This window comes from Mustela putorius, unplaced genomic scaffold (genome assembly GCF_011764305.1).
Source record: "Mustela putorius furo isolate JIRA1106 unplaced genomic scaffold, ASM1176430v1.1 tig00000127_pilon_pilon_pilon, whole genome shotgun sequence".
Taxonomy (NCBI): domain Eukaryota; kingdom Metazoa; phylum Chordata; class Mammalia; order Carnivora; family Mustelidae; genus Mustela; species Mustela putorius.
This window is the reverse complement of record NW_025421288.1, coordinates 14,728,873-14,734,872: the sequence shown is the minus strand read 5'-3', so window position 1 is coordinate 14,734,872 and position 6,000 is coordinate 14,728,873.

Genomic DNA, 6,000 nt, shown 5'->3' with positions numbered 1-6,000 from the left:
GGCGGAGGGCTTTCCTGGACCCAAGAGCAGATTTCCTTAAGGTCCAACACTGCAGTAACTCTGCAAACCCTCAGCTCCTGCCTGGGGTCAGGGCTGCACTCTGTGACGGGCACAGAGCTGAGTGCGGCAGACTCAGCATCCAAAGATACCAAGGTGCCTGCTGGGAGGAGTGATGGCAACCCTTGGGGACCCCTTCTCTGGGAGAGGAAGTATGCTTGCGCACAGGCACCTATGAAAGGAGGGAACCAGCTCTCCAGCCTACTCGTTCTATGGGGAAGTCCTGCCAATTTGCCCATAAGCCGGAGGCCTGGATCCCTCCCCTTTCCCTCCTTCTGATGGTAACCCGCTGCCATGGACTGAAATCATATGGCGAAGCCCTAACCCCTAGCGTGGCAGTATTGGACGTGGGCCTCTAGGATGCGGTCGGGTTGTGAGTGTGGCGCTCTTGTGAAGGGATCGGTGCTGTTGTAAGAAGAGCCACAGCGAGACGATGGCTCTGGCTCCACTGCGGGAGGACGGTGAGACGGCCGCCATCCCATCCGCACAACTGTTGGTGTGTTTTCTCTCTCCAAGCTTGCTTCCACCATCTTCTTTCTGCTCTCTCTTTTCCCTGGTCCTCCTGCCTCCCTTTTATAAGGACCCTGGTCCTTATTACATGGGGACCCCCAACTAATCCAAGGGAATCCCCCCCCAGCCCAAGATCCTTAACTTAATTGCATCTGCAAAGTCCCTTTTATCACGTACGGTGACATCCCGAGGTTGCATGGGTAAGGATCTGGATGTCTTTTAGGCGGCCTCGTTCAGCACCCCACAGACACATGTGTTTGGAGTCGTGTCTTGTTGACGGAAAGATCCCTTCATCTTCAAAGGAAGGTCCTTCTTTGTTCTATTTACGTAGAGTCAATTTTGTCTGGTGCTAGCATAGCCATGCCCGATTTGTGCCTTTGAATCGACAGCGTGTCTTTTACAGACAGATATAGTGTATGATTAGAAAAAGTCTATTCTGGCCATCTAGGCTCCCAGACGGAGTATATTTACATTACAAAGGGCGTCGACATCACTGGGGAGGCATTATCTGGGAAGCTCAGTGAATCCCAAGCAGAACCAATACGAAAACAACCCCATCAAAGCACTTCATGGTCAAGCTGATGAAATGCAGAGGTAAAAATTTCAAAAGCACCGAGAGAAAAGACGCATTGTATTGAGGGAAACAATGATAATAATTAAATGTGACTTGCCCTCTGAAATTATGGGAGCCAGATGCCATTTTTAAATGCTGAGAGAGAGAGAGAGAGAAAACCCTGTTAAGCTGAGTTTTATACTCAGTGACAATATCCTAGAAGACAAAGGGCAAGTAAAGACATTTCAGACAGACAAAAGCTGCAATTGTGGTCATAAGACATGAAGTGTGAAAGGAAGGTTTTTGGGCTGAAGAGGAATAATGCAGATGAAAGTAGAAATAGAGGAGCGCCTGGGTGGCTCAGTCGGTTACGTGTCTGCCTTCGGCTCAGGGTCACGATCCCGGGGTCCTGAGATCCAGCTCCACATGGGGCTCCCTGCTCTGCGCGGAGTCTGCTTCTCCCTCTCCCTGTGTGTGTGCGCTCATGCTCTCTCTCTAGCTCTCACTCTCCCTCAAATAAAAAACTAAAAAGTAAAATCTCTTAAAATAAATAAATAAAAAAGAAAGTAGAAATAGAGAGTGCCAGGGAAGACAAATACATGGTGACTATACAGGGACACTTTCTCCTTAATTTATCTAGAAATCTACAGACCATGGATAGCCAGAGCAGTGAACATGGAGGTGGGGTTTATCACCGATGTAGAAATAAAATATCTAGCAATAGCCCAAAGGGCTGGAGAAGGACCAGGGACTTGATCGATGCTGCAGAGCCTGTACATTATCAGCAATAATTTAAAGGGGTATGTCATAGTGTCCGGAGAAAACTGCCAGAAGAAAAACAAAAAACCGGTAAAGCAGATGAACTGGAACGCCAAACATCATTTTCTGAAACCAAGAGAAGCGAGAAAGGAAGAACATCAGGACATCGACCATGAGCCTTGAAGAGGAAGCCCATGACAAGATGGCAAGCTTGCCCACAGCCGTATCAGCAATTATGTTAAATGTAAGCGGACTATACCCTCTGATTAAAAAGCAGAGATTTTTCCCCCTTGGAGAAAGAAAATACTGCCCAGCAATATGCTGCTTCCAAGAGACAGACTCCAAGTATCAAGATGCAGGTGGACGAGAAGAGAACGAAGAGGGGGCCGTGTTGGTGAGAATCACAAGGCAGCCTCGGTCGTGGCATTAATTTCATGCTGAGCAGACTCTTGGGGGTGGCGCACTGCCAGAGACAGAGGGGGCATCTCATAATGATTGCACGAGGAATCGATTGCTTCACAACCAAATACTCTAAAATGTAGCATCTTAAAACACCTAGCTTGAATCATCTCGCAGCTTCTGTAGGTCAGGAATTTGGGGGGGACTTCCATGGGTACCTCTGGCTCAGGGTCTGTCCCGTGGCTGCCGTCATGCCGGGAACCTGGTCTGTGGACCCCTGATGTCCTGGCTGGAACTGGAGTGTCCACTTCCAAGACGGTGTGCTCACTTGGCCGTGGGCTCTGGCCCACTGTTGGCAGGAGACCTTAGTTCCTGGCCACGTGGGCATCTTTGCAGCCTGGGTGACACGGCGGATGGCCTCCCTCTGCATGAGTGATCTGAGAGAGCCAGGAGAGAGCCACAGTGCCTCCTGTGACCTCGGTCTGCACCACATGTCATTGTGTCTGCTTGAGTCCATTCACTCTTCCAAGGGATGAGCGGTGCCTCCCCCAGGCAGGGAAGCGAGCCTCCAGGCTCAGATGTGTGGAGCAGGGAATCATCCCTGGACATATCTTAAGATCCTCACATGAGAAAGTGGCCCCTTCATCAGAAGCACATAAGAATCCCAAACGGGCGTGGGTCTAATGACTTCAAAATATTGAAAGCAAAACCCGGTAGAAAGAAAAGGAAACATTCTGCGCTCACAGGTGGAGATCTCAGCACTCTTGCCTTAGTGACTGACATGACCAACGTAAAACCGCTCGGTACAAATGTAGGAAAACGGAACATTGTTTAGAGAGCTCCTTGTGACCAGGACGCGCGGCCGGTCCTCCATGCGCACTCGGGACGCTCGCCCTGGCAGCCGCCCGTCTCAAGGAACCCAAGAGAACTGAAGGACGGTTTTCGGACCCGAGAGGAATTGTGTTAGCAACTGACAACAAAACGAAGAGATAAATAGAAATTCCCTCAGTGCTGAGAAGTCCGTGACAGGCTTTTGATAGGAACTACAGAGCAAACGAGGAATTACTCTGAATCTGCAGAAGGCGAACGCGGCAGGAAGCGGGTGGGGAAGCTCCGGAAGGGGAACCGTGGCTTTCGTGTGCACTCCTAGAAGCAGGAAAGATCCAGAAGAAACGGTGGAAGCGACTGGACTCGGGAAGCTAGAAGAAGCGGAGAGAATTGAAGCTCCGGGTAGTGGGAGCAAAGACATAATGAAGACGAGCAGAAGCCCGCGGGTGGACCACAGATGGACGACAGGGAAAGCCACCAAACGGAGAGCCCGTTCTCTTGAAGGATGAAGGGTATTGATCAAACCTGCCAAGAGAGGGCGAGAGACCAACGCAGATGTCCCCCAGGAGGCACAAAAGAGACAGTGCGTGGGTGTGACCCACGTAACATGGGATGGGGCGTGTCCCCTCCAGGTTTAGGCTAAACTCCTGTTGGCTGGAAGGGAAGCATTCCTTGAAAAATAAAACTCTTCCCGACTAAGGGAAAAAGAGAAAGGGAACCTGAAGCCCTCTGCGGGTGGAAGACACGGAAACTCTGTTTTAAACTCCGTTCACGAGAAGTCTAGATCCGATGGCTCGCCGGGTGGGGTAATGCTGGCTTCAGCCACAGACTCAGGGAGGAGGGACGAGGAGGGGTGGCTCTGAGGCCCCGGCCTGGCAAGGGCATTGTCCGGCAGCCAAGTGAGAGAACATCGCTCCGGAACTGAAATGCAGATGCCCTTATCACAATACTGGCGGATGGAGTCCACGGAGACGTCCAGAGCACAACACACTGTGTCAAGGGCGGTTCATCCAAGGAGCTCGAGGTCGGCCTGACAATGAATCGGTGTAATTCACTGCGCCCACAGAGGAAGGAGAAAAGCAATAGCATTGTCTTCCTACGCCAGGTTTATTCCTCCCTCCCTCTCTCTCTCTCTCTTTCTTTCTTTCAGAGGGTGAGGGGTAGAGGTTGAGGAACAGGGAGCGAGAGAATCCCAGGCAGGCACCACAGCCAATGCAGAGCCCAACGTGGGGCTCAATTTGACGACCCTGAGATCATGACCTGAGTCGAAATCAAGAATTGGTGGTTGACTCACGGAGCCACCCAGGCGTCCCTGCGTTATTGTCTTCACACATGACGAAAAGCATTTGATAAAATTCGATACCTGTACATGACTTACAGAAACCCAAACTCTCAGGAAACTATGAATAGATGGGAATGAGATCAACACGACAGAGGAAATAAAAGGCCAGCAGATGACATCGTACTTAATGGTAAAATAACGAACGTCTTTCCTCTAAGATCCGGGTACGTCGAGTATGTCCGCGTCAACCTTTTCTACTCACCGTGGCGTGGCAGGTGTCCGCCAACACAGGACGTAGAGAGACTATCTCCGTTTACAAATGGTGGGATTGCGTCCAGAGGAAATCCTCAGTCATCTTCAAAGAGACGACTGGAACCAGCCAGGACCTTTAGCAATTTGGCGGGATGGCTGTTAGATCGTATAACAAGTCAGGATCAATATAAAAAACCAAGACACCGTCGGCGAACAGCTGGAAAATGAAATGCAGAGGTTATCCACGTGGCATCCGGAAACCTCAGGTCCCTAGGAATGGGGTTTACAAAGCACGTCCAGGAGACCACGACGGAAGAGAACTGTGCCGGGCAGACCGTGCACGTTCCCTGGAAAACTCCCCGTCGCTGAGGTGCCCGTTCTCTGTTCAACAGATTCAATGCAATCTCGGTAAAAGTTTCCACGCGCTTCTGAAGACCTTGTCAGGCGGATTCTAAAACGTATGCCGAAGTGCGGGTCCCCAGAAAGAAACAGAGCACTGTAGGGCTCGGACCACACGACTTCAGGACGTATGAGCTCGCCTTGGTAACGGACACGGTGGTGTCAGCAGAAGGACAGGCAAGTAGATCGGGGAAACAGAGTCAGAGACAGACCCGCCCTGGACGATCAAAGGATTTACACCGGTGGTACCGATGCGATTCAACGAAAGGAAATCTTTCCAACGAGGGGCTGGAACGCCCGGATATCCGCTTGGGAAAACCAAACCAAACCAAACGAAGCCACGGAGCTTCGATCACCGTGTCAGACCAGCCACACGTAATTTGAGATGAACCACAGGAAAGGCACTTGGGAGGAAGGCCACTCGTGTGCCTGTGCCCGCTTTCCCGGGGGGTGTCCGCCGTCCCTGTCTGGTAGACACGCGCTCCCACGCTGGGGCCCAGGGCAGCGGCCTCCCGCGGAGGTCCCTACCTTTCTCTTCTTCGTAGCAGACCTCCCCCTCCTCCCACCGATGGCGGCCCTTTCCTCCTCATCCCCCACTACCTTTGTGAGGCTCAGGCAGATACCCCCTCCTTCTGGAAGCCCGCCTGCTTTCCACGTGGGGATATGTGACCCTCCTCCATGCTTCGCTCACACTCGGGCAACCAGGTGATTTGTCAACCCTGGAGGATGACACTGGGGACACTTGGGAGAACAAAGGGCACAAGGGCCATGTGGCTGAACGGGGATGGTCCGGGGTAAGCTGCGGTGCCTCCCTAGCCCTCTCACACGTAAGTGTACACCCTCGCTCAGTGCTGTCTTTGAACAGTGTTTATGACTGTCCCTTCTCCAGACCCCACACTCCGTGGGGCCAGGGGCCACACCACGGCGCATCCATGTCTTGGGCCCAGCTCAGAGTTGGCTC